Source organism: Thermobia domestica, chromosome 17 (assembly GCF_964235325.1).
Source record: "Thermobia domestica chromosome 17, izTheDome1.hap1.1, whole genome shotgun sequence".
Taxonomy (NCBI): domain Eukaryota; kingdom Metazoa; phylum Arthropoda; class Insecta; order Zygentoma; family Lepismatidae; genus Thermobia; species Thermobia domestica.
Window position 1 is genome coordinate 125,108,211 of NC_137470.1, and position 11,964 is coordinate 125,120,174.

At 33.5% G+C, this 11,964-nt stretch overlaps 1 protein-coding gene across 2 annotated transcripts in view; it reads right to left on the reverse strand.

Annotated features, from left to right (window-relative positions):
* LOC145674320 (uncharacterized) overlaps positions 1–11,584 on the reverse strand; it is a 54,664-nt gene extending 43,080 nt beyond the window's left edge. The window contains exon 1 of one of the 2 annotated variants that reach the window (XM_081744222.1): positions 11,390–11,584. The gene's annotated coding sequence lies outside the window, so the exon portion shown is untranslated. Of the gene's footprint in view, positions 1–10,860; positions 11,174–11,389 lie in introns of those variants that run through there. The other variant, XM_081744221.1, reaches the window with a different exon arrangement.
* Positions 11,585–11,964: the final 380 nt, after the last annotated feature.

Below are 11,964 nucleotides of genomic sequence, written 5' to 3' on the forward strand. Positions count from 1 at the left end.
CTTTGGTTATTGATTATCAACTAATGTGTCGCTGTGTAGTTTTAATAAAATATATCATTTAAGTTTACGCGTATTTACACTACTAATAATCAAATCGAAACGAAAAATTCCGTGCAGCTTCTTGTGGCCACGTCTCTAAAGCAGCTGGATCCTAGTTCGATTTATGGTTAGAAATGGATCATTCCTGATTTAGTGCTGAGGTTTAGATATTTCATAAGTGTAAGAAAAGACAGTGTGAAAACCAAATTAGTCAAACAAACAAAAATCAGTGGTACCAAGATACATAATCAAAATATTCAAGGCGAGACTAAAATGGGCAGCTGACATGTGTCATTTTCTAAGGCGAGAAACTGAACTACAATATTAAGATAGGAGTTTCAGCTAGGACTACGCATTCTAGTCATATTTCAACCAACAATTCTGGAGTGTGCGATGCGAACCAGTAAAGCGTACGTTGCACCATCACGTCATCAGCGAACATCTTCATGACACGAAGTGGTCGAAATGCTGAAATATGGGGCAATCAGTGGGAGAGAAGTAAGGTGAAAACGTGTTCAGTCATGGACAATTTATGGTGTGCAGCAAGAACAAAACTTGCGCAATAGCTATCCAATAATATAGTGTCAGCTTTCTGACTGGCATCTTATCCCATTTTCTAAACATGTACAAATTTTGCGACATAATAAGTGTGACCACTAGTTACATTACAGAGGATGTTTTATTATGAGATGTAAAATCGGACTTTCAATCGATTTAAATTTTGTACTACCTGATCCATTTTTAATCACAGTTGACAATACTATATAGGAAACCTTTCTGGTTATTTAGTACGCGCAGTGACATTTCACACTCCCAGGTGGTGGTCCTTTTTGACCGGAGCCATTTGGTAACCGTGAATCCAGTTTTTTTTCTTATATTTATTTTATTTATTTATTTTGCGTTCAAGAGACCACAGTATTGTACATTTGTACATGCGGTATAGAACATTTCACATCCTATTATTGTCTATACAGTAAACTACTATAGTTCCTTATACATCACATTAGTCTTACAACATAATACATATATATACATACACACATTATCTATTCATCTACCTGGTTTTATTCATAGTGCGAGAATCAGTAGTTTTTTTTCTTTACACTATGTTATCTTCATTTAGTATTTAGGAAACACGTGTTGAAGATATTTGATTATAATAATATATAATTGTATGACTACTCATGTAATATTAAAATAAATACCCTCCTATTGATCCACACAACTGCAAGTTTCTAGCTTGAGCATGTTTGTAAAATTCCGTGACAGTATAAAAGCAGTGCTCTTGTAGGTACTTTGTTAGTTTTTGTTTAAAAAGGTGATCAGATTTTGAGTTTCTTATGTTGATGGATAAGCTGTTATAAATTTGTATTCCTGCATATTTTGGACCTCTTTGGTACAGTGCTGTATTATGAATGGGAATTGCAAGATCGCTTTTGTTTCTGGTATTGTATGTACAAATGTCACTGTTGCATTTAAGAGACGGTTTCAGGTATTTTCTTATAATGATTGCCGTTCGTAACATATAAAGGCAAGGCAGTGGGAGAATTTTAAGCTCACGGAATATTCTTTTGCATGATACTCTTGATTTTGTACCTTTCATTGTTCTCAGTACACTTTTTTTAATCTTAAAAATAGTCCTATTTTCTGCTGCGTTTCCCCAATGTACTATTTCATACGTAAGTAGACTCTCAAACTGACTGATAAATTACTTCTATTGCTTATATATTGAATGATGTTTTCACACTTTTTAAGGCATAGTGCACTTTACAAAGTTTCTTTTGGAGTACAGATGCGTGCCTATCCCACGTTAGTCTATCACTTACGTAGAGTTCTAGAAATTTCGTTGCTTTAACGTTATCTATAAATTTATTTTTAATAGATATGATAGGATTATTTACATTCGTATTTCGAGAGTGATGAAAGTTTATTACTGTAGTTTTATCGGTAATTAAATTTAATTTATTACTTTCAAGCCATGAGTTTGATTATTCTATTGTTTGTTTGATACTAACTTTCATTTTACTGTCAGTGTATTCAGTAATGGCTAGACTTGTATCGTCAGCAAATATGGTTTGTTTGGCTGTATTTATATAAGCTGGAAGATCATTGATAAAAAATATAAAGAGAGTAGGACCTAAAATCGAGCCTTGTGGCACCCCGCATTTAATTGACTTCATGTCAGAGGTATATTTGGAACTTGTACCCCGCTGATCCGTGTAGTCAATTACTACGGCTTGATTTCTATCTTCTAAATAGCTTTGGAACCATTTATTTACAACTCCTCTTACACTGATATTGTTCGATTTTTTTGAAGTGCATTTGATACGAAACAAGGTTGAATGCCTTAGCTAAGTCTAGAAAGATGCCAGTACATTTTTTCCTGTCGTCTATTGCATCCAGCATATAATCGAGACAATTAAATATTGCCGTCTCACTTGACATTTTTGCGTTGGAAACTATTTTGAGCAATGTCTATTATATTATATTTTTCCAAGAAGCTTACGATACGTTTTTGCATAGTTGATTCGATGATTTTCGAGAAAAGCGAAAGTAAGGCAATGGATCTATAGTTTTCTCCCTTATACCTATCATCTTTTTAATGAATTGGCTTAATTCGTGCTAACTCTAATGTTTGAGGGAACAGCCCTGATGAAAAGGAAATATTTCTACAGATCTTCGGAACGATGGTTTCTTACACAAGATACGTCACAAACCCTCATGTTGGCAGCTGTTAACAAAATGTAATTACGTATGTTTCAGTCTGCCACCTAAAGTGTACAGAGGAGTAATAAATTCAGATTTCAAAACAGTAAAACAAACCGCTTTACTCAAATTATACAATAAATAGTGGATTTTACTTCACATAATTATGATCATATATTAAACGAATAAAGTGTATATAAAACAAAACCCAATATTAGCAGTGAACTAAATAAACGCATGATGAAAATGCCTTATATTTAGCGGTTATAATATTATCTTTAAGAACGTAAACTCAGTGGGGTAATGAGAATATTGAAAAGTCACTCACATATGACAAACAGCTGCCGACAAATGCACAACATATATATATAATATATATATATATATATATATATATATATATATATATATATATATATATATATATATTGAGATTACACATTTTCTTAACTTATATTTAACATTCACATGTAATATACCGGCATTCTGTCAAAATCCATCACTTCTCAAATTTTATATTTCCCACATAAAAATTACGTATATCTTGAAATGATTGGGTGCAAATATAGGCAACTGGTTAATGTAATTATTTCAAATAATTAGCAAACTCAACATATCCACACATGGAGGAAGGCTATGTGATAATATATATATATATATACAAAACACGCAATCATGTAACAGTTTTAATACAACAACTGTTACGTGATTGTATGTTCTATATGTATTATCGCATACCTTTGTTCAGCGTGTTGTTGTATTTAGTTTACAATATGGAAACAAGACATGACAAAATAGTTATAAATAATTATTTATGTACTGAGGAATATATCATTACATAACAAAAGTTTATCCCAAATGGGAAGAGAATTCAACGATCTTACTATTAGCGCTTTACAATTGAGATAAGATGAACAGCTCTGCTAAAATACTTCAAAAGAAATACACCTGAATTTCCAAGAAAATTACAATCAGATCATTGCAAACGCTCTTATTTCATTTTCGCCTTTGTCTCTTTCATAATACTATGAATACTAGAAGTACATTCGCTTTCTTTATTTTCGTTGGAAATGATTTTTTATGTACAGAACTCTAACAAGCCTGATATATGCTCAGATGTATACAGTTTCGAAATAATGTATCATTACGTATGTCTATGAATTTTACCTTGTTTCTTTTAAAACTTAATAACATTTTACCATGACTCATTCCACTTAAAACAAGAAAAACGCATCTGCAAATTTTTTCCCGATTGCGAACATTGGGTTGGGTGCTCTTTGGTTTAAGGTTCCAAAGATACTACAATTCAGACTTAGAAAGTTTCCTGCTTAAAACGGTCATAAACAATAGTCATCCTTCTTGGAATAAAGTTTACATAAATTTACAGAACGAGACAAGACAATAAAAGGATTTCGAGAATCGAGACAACAGGAGAAAGAATTCTTTAAGAATCAAGAAGAGACAACAATTCTACAGACGACACTTTTATAAGGCGAGAAGAGAAAACATTATTTCTTATCTCGTTTCAACACTACTAGCCTCATGCTTGTCTTACTATTCTGACATTGTGTTTAGTCAACCTCATAACTGATTATTAATTCGATTTTTCAGTAACTTAACATTTCGAATGGAATATCAATCCAATATCAGAGTAATTTGTGCATACAGGGGGTCAACCAACCTCACGATTACAAAATAAGGCTAGAGTGCACTTTATGGCGAACAAGCGATTTTGTTACTGGTTGTGGCATTGGAGGAATAGAATCACTGTTATTTGTAACAGGTACGGAATCGGTGTTTTTGTTCCTCCTGTTGAGAATGTTGTTTTAGAGTTTTAGCGGTTGGTGGCACTGATGTTGTCTCCTGTTCTGTGGTCGGTCGGTTGTGTTGAAGTTGCCGATTAGTTGTTATGTATTCCTGATTGATCATGCTGTGTGTTCAAATGGTGTACGTTGAACATGTGTGTTGCATTGATCAAGTGTGCAGTTAAGTCAGTTTAGATGTCGTTCCGTTCTTCTGATATTGTCAAGTTAGTTTTGGTGTTCGGATATTAATTTATATTTTTGCTTCAAATATCTTTGTGATACTGAAGTGAATTCCTATCGCTTCGCGATGTTGTGTGGACCGATTAATATTGAGAATTGTAGTAACAGTTAAGGTGGACGACAGTTTGTTTGGCAGACGCAAATTTAATGTCGGCCGAATGCGCCGTACTCAGAAGTGGATAGTCGGTGGTATTTGCCGTGAAACTAATGAAATATTTTTGAGTGAGTGTAGCGAGAACTCTCGCAGTGCTGATTCCTTTTTAGAAATTATTTATAAGCATTTACGTCCTGACTCCTTTATTATCACTGATTGTTGGAAGGATACGTGGTTTTGGATAGGGGACAGTGGATTCATGTAACTGTGAATCATTCGCATAACTTTGTTGATCCCGAGAGTGGTGCACATACGGGGTCTATCGAGAATGTGTGGTTTCATTTAAAGAGAAATTTAACTTATCGGTCCGATAATTTAATGCTTCATTTTGCTTATATTATTTATGGAAGAGAGGGTTTGTAGTTGGTTGTTCCATTGGTGAAATGCATTTTATTTTTCTTCGTCATGCAATATTGATTTATAATTAGTGGTAGGTGTTTTTCTTTTCTTTTTTTTGTATTTTTTCCTTCTTATGTTAGGTTTATAGTAGTGTTTATATTATTGTCTTGGATGTTGTTTTTACTTGTTCTTGAGCGGGGGGTTGGAGGCAGTAGCCTCATTTAGATTTCAAAATTGGTAAGTCACAGTTTCACCTGAATTCATTTCTCGGCATAGCTTAGTGTCAGTTCTCAAGGATACTTCCATTATTCATAGCAATTGAAGAGTAAATTCTTGTTGAGTGTTGTAGATCGTTTGGTTAGCAATCGTAATCTGTTGTTTTCATATATCTTAGTTTGCTGGTCGAAGTTACATTACGATTGCTTATTAGGTGGTCTGCAAAAGTAATAAAGAATTTATTTTTCGATTGCTTCCATTGATGGGATCATTTTTGGAAATTGATCTCTGAAGTGTTTCGAGGAATAGGTTCACGTGAATCGGATTCACACTCACATTATCTCGACATCACACTCACTAAACGTGTCGCTCAATTATTGAGGTTGGTTGAACGTGAGGTATACCTTATGACTTCGGTCATCTTTGCCTATGACATCCTCGGAAGTTACAAGGGCATGAGGTAGTAGTGCTGACAGCATAATCCTCGTGAGTGCTGAAGTCAAAAACAGAAGAGCTGTAGCTCTTAAAACTTCAAGGGCACTTCTTTCACACATACTCAAACACCTTGAATAACATAGTTTTTACCATTACATAATTAAGAATTAATAAATGTATGAAAACTAATGTTGTTCAAGACACAAGACTAGACGAAAAAATAAGTTTTCTCGTTTCGTCCCGATTTTTTCTAGACCTTGTCATGTCTCATATCTCGAAGAACTATTTTTTGTCTTGTCTCGATTCACAAAGTTTTTCTCCTCCGGTCTCCACACCTGTCGACTAGTTTCGTAAATTTATGCCAAATTTCATTCATCTCATCTAGAAGTAAAAATATTTCTTCTGTATTGTGCAAGGTTCTCGAAGAGGGTAGTGTAAAAACCACTAAATCATATTTATTTTTCGTGTATATTGATTGCATAGAACTTGCATATCTTTAAACCTTGATAAATGCTCATACTTTTCGTACAATATGAATTTATATTTTTACACTATGAGTTATGTAACACTGAAACAGTGTTCGGATTTCAAACTTAGATGAACTAACATATTCCAGAAGACTCGAGTAATTGCTCGTCTCGTCTCGAAAACGAAACAAGAATTATCACGTTCACATCTCGTCACGAATTTTAAAATCTAATTCTCCTCTCGAAACTTATTCGACTATTATGTGCTTTCGTAATCTAGATATAATTCCTTATCAAGATGTAATCCGTTATCTGGATATTATCTACTATCCGGTTATTATCCATATTATCCATTATCCGTCATCAGAATATTATCCGTTATTTCTATTATCCATTTATTCAGATACGGATACCAGATAATTTCTTATACGGATATATTGGCCATCCCTACAATATTCATCGAACGGAAGAGGCACATAGTTTGAAACACTAATTAACATTAAGTACTATTTTAATTGCCTTCTTTTCACAGTTTATCGTTAAAAGCCAATTTTAATGAGTTTCACGAGAGATTGTGTGGTGTTTGATGAGCTTTATGAGCAACTTGCTTATGAAAATAAAAATACGTAAACATGCAAAATAACAATGTGAAAGGACATATAATCGATGAAGACATAGGTCTAAGGTAAGATTCCATGAATTTACCTTAAAGAATAGTAATAAAAGCTCATACAAAAATACTAATAACGGGAATAAACTTGAAAAATATAATCTGAATAGTAGAGATGCAAGGGCTCGAAAAAAAAAACTCGGTTTTCTCTGCTTCGCTTTTTTGCTTGGAAAATTTTGGGCTTTTTTCAAAATTCTGCTTTAATTGATAAACCAGATTTTGTTTCGCTTCTCTACAATACAAAAAGGCATTTAATTAGTGGTTGATGCCGATAATAATATAAAACCTCGAAAAAAAAACATGAATTCCGAAAAGATATTTCAAAGTTTTACTTCTCAACATATTTACATTATGAATTCCAAAGGATTCACCAATGTATATAATAAGATTTTTTTAACCTCCTACATACAAAAGTAAGCAGGTTTGGCAAGAACCATAGTTGTTTTTGAAACTGCCAAAAACCCGTCTTTTTTGGGCGGGGGAGTTTAAACTAGCTTTTTTCTGTTTTGTTTTGTTTAAACCAGGTTTTTTGGTTTAAACCAGTTCTTTTTTGGTTTAGATATATTGCTTTATGTATTTATATTACATATTGACAGAAATAAGTTTGTTTCGCCTTGGTGTTATTATGCAACAACTGGGTTATGCTGGAAGAGGTCACATAAGCTTAAAGAAGTCCGGTCAGTAAATCTCTTAAATTGGGAAACTCCCTCCCTAGCCATCGGGAAAATCCCGTCATTACTCTAAATGTAAAACAATAACTGAAAAATCCTGTTATTGCTTTGCATGTAAAATTTAAAGGTCAACGTTTCATAATCAGCACGCTAAACCTTAGGTATTAAATTACAAATTTAGTATGTAGATATCATTCAATTAAATTAAAAGTCTAATCCAAGCTAATATTGGAAGCAACGTAGGCAATCGATAAATTTTGCCAATTTCTATCAATATATTTAAGCAACCTTGCTTCTTTATAAAACAACGGGCATTCAGGCATGCAGAAATATACAATTTGGTTTCGTTTCGTATGTTCAGCTTCAATATCCCTACGTAATAGCGAGGTTATCAAGAAGAAGACTTTCACTTAAAGTTATATCCGAACCGCTACTTTGTTTACGCATGAAAAAAGGGTTGTGGTTCGACCGAGAATTGAACATGGGACACCTTGATTAAAAGGTGAAAAGGAAATAAAACTAATGCAGATAGGTTGATGTGGGGAAACGTTAGCATGAAGTTCACACGATTCGCATTTTTCGTTCTTTTTATTTTTTTGGTTTAAACTAGTTGTTTATTTAAAAAAAGAAAGAAAAAACAGCTAGTGTAAACCAGCCAACCCTAAAAGTAAGTATTTCTTTAAAAAATCCACAAATAACTAGCAAAATTATATGTAGTAATTTTCAAAATAGTCATCCCCTCATTTTGGAACAACATAAAATTAAAATAAAACATAAGAAAAATACTTAGATTTATATGATACACTTAAAGGCTGAATATCTAGAGCTTTTGGTTTTCTATATTCTTGAAGTTCTACAGTTTTATATAAGCACCATCACGGTTTACTCAGTCCTCAAGTTTTCTGAATTTTTAACAGGAGGGATTCAACATATGAAAAGTGTGAGGCAAGAACATGCTAACCCACAATTTTACTATTTTAAGAAATTAGAGATTTTCTGCTGCACAATCCTTTTTGGAAGTCGGAAAGCAGATTTTTCACATAAGACTATACATGAAGGATTAAACGAAGCGGCATGCGTTGCTGTCTATCTGGTGCTGCATAACTCAGCAATTGAAAATTTGTTAGTTACCATGTTCTTGGCTCACACCCTTCATATCATTATGGAACTCTCACCACCAAAAAAAAAAAAAAAAAAAAAAAAAAAAAAAAAAACTACGGAATATATTTAAGTTAATATAAATACAACTGCACAACAAACATGACTGAGTGGAGCTTTTGCGCTTCTACCGGGAAGTCCGGATTCAACTCAGCATTCGAGCATTCTGACAAAGCTTTCCTTCATTCCATCTGTGAACTAGAAATAGTGCGTGTACTATGAATTGGCCGACTTCCTTTCTTATTGTTTATAAATCGTTATTATTACTAATTACCAACAATGACGGTTTTGCAAAGGTTAGGGGGGCGGTCTTTCGGACTGAAGCCTGTTCCCCAAAATTACGGAATGTCTAAAACAAACGAAATATTTATTAGTCATGCCTTTACTCATAAACTTTAAGCTCCCGTCAAATAAAAATTACGAATGTTTAGAAAAACTAAACATTAGGAAAAAAAAAAACTCCCAAAATACTTTTCTAAATCCTCCACTTATTCTCAGTATAAAATGATCTTCAAGGTTGTATCCTGAAGATTATCGCGAAATATATAAACGAAACGAAATATTAGTTATGCCTGTACTCATAAACTTCAAACTCCTCCCAAATAAATTTAGGACATTTTAGAAAACGAAACAATCAGAGAAACCCCTCCCAAAGTACTAAATCGTTGCAGAGCTACAGTATAGCAGAAATGTGGAAGTATGGTTTGACAGATATATTGAGAAACGTACGCTTTGACGGATACATAGAAAAACCTAAGTTTAACTTTTGCACTAGAAGCTAGGGTACTAAGGCCTTAGAAATGAAACGCGGATGACAAACTGAAATGATCCCGAGAAGAAAAAAATGCCGATAAATCAAAAGTTAAATAGCCTCTAAAATTGCCCTCAAATACTACATTCTTCCTGTTAGCTTTAATTCCTAAAACATGTGCTCCATCCAGCTTAATGGTGAATTTTAGAGCGAAATATTGCATTTAGGTCATGGAATTCTTATCTAACTATAGAATATTCTATAAGAAAGCTATTTAGATAGAAAAATCATGAAAATGAAAAAAGCAAAAATTTCCAAAATTCTCGTTTTAAAAAAAGCCGGCTTTTTATGTAAAAAAAACATCGATTCAAAAAAGCCGGCTCTTTTGTATCTCTACTGAATAGTAATGGTGATGCCTACCAGTAAGTAATAACTCATGCTAACTTTTTAGCACTAGCAACCCTCGATTTGAGAAATCGAAGAGAAGCTAAACAACGTACCTCTTTCCTCACGCAACTTTTCACGTCCCGTAATTAACACTCAGTGCGAGGCAAACAATAAATTAGATATCTAAAGACAGAAAACTATACGAATATTGCAAACATAAATATTACATACAATAAAACGCAACGAAAGAAGCAGTTAAACTTCCGTACATGGTATTCCTGCATAACCAATAATGTCAATCTGCTCGCTTGCGGGTACAAATTGAGATCATGAGTGTAGTGGTAGGTTAATTATATATTCTAAAATTGAGAGAATATAAAGCAAACGTAATATTTAAGAAAACAAATTTTTATAGACGCAGAGCATGTGAGTGAATTACTAACGTTTAAAGACCATTAACAATTGTGCGTAATCGCAATGAACTCTATGAGAGGAGAACATGGACTGAGTAGGCCCTATACGTATTTATAGAGTAACCTAACTATATTTATATCTTCTGTATCGGTAACTAATGTTTAGCAAGTTTATAGTAAACTTTAGAATACAGGGTCGAACTGCGCATCGATAAGTTGACAGCTTAAAAAAAATCGAGTAGGCTAGGATATCAATAATTAACGTTGGGTTAGCTTAGGGTTAAAAATGTTTTGACTCATTATGTTAATATTAATCGAATGCAATTTTTCGTATCTGTGTACGGCTACCAACGGGATCGGGAATTGTAAAGTTCAACGAAAAGTCATTTCCTAAACCTGAATTACTAACCTGTAAATGACAGACACGTGAAGATTTTGTTAGCCTACAAATCCGCGACGTCTTATAATAGGCCAAACCGAGCCAAAGTTATCGAGACATTAACATCAGCAGAAAGGAATTGCCAGTGCTAACAAAAACCATTCAAGGTACGATCATCGCATTGTAAAATATATTCAAGAAACAACTCATATATTAATACATTATCGATAAGCTGAAAGCAATGCGAGCGACGTTTCTACTATAAAATTTGTACTAAACATACAAAAATTAAGGTTTCATTATTAACGTGAAGTTATTTACATCAATGTTAACAACATCAACTATTTTCACAACAAATAGTTGAGCGACGGAAAAAGAGCTGACGTTGCAATCACCCAGTGCTACCAGATGTGGCAAGCAAAATTACACACACCCTCCGTCCAAAATACACAATTTTACACACAAACTGGAAGACTGTGCACACAAAATTGCACAATACATAACTACCTATCTATATGTACATATATTATATCTGATGATGTACTGTAGGCCTACATACCTATACGTACATCGTCCAGCCATTGTTCAAAGATTCAGTGCTTGATTTATTACTATTTTAGTAAAACCGTCACCTTCTTCCTGCCGATGGTCACTTTCTTTTTACTTTCAACGTACTTAATGTTTTTAATTCAACATCGGCCGGTCATCCTGACAAGTGTTTACGGCATTACTCGAGCAGACGGCTCTACCAAATTGTCACACATCTATTGCATTTTCCGCAGGGCTGCCAACTAAGTAGCTGGTAACGTTCCAAAAATCAAGCGTGATATACAGTAATTATTATTGCACCCCCCATTTGTTAATTTGTCAACTGGAAAGCTACTTATTTCAAGCTCTATTATTATTATTATTATTATTATTATTATTATTATTATTATTATTATTATTATTAATCGACAATAGCATGAACGTCGTTTCTCTTGCGTATTGGTACAATAACGTCTGAACGAAATAAATTGTTTCAAGCTTATGATGCACTAAACTACATTGTGCAGTAAAATTAGAATAACTATAATACTCACTGCCAGAACTCGAGATATAGTTCAAATCACTTTATTCAAGGTTCAAATGCGA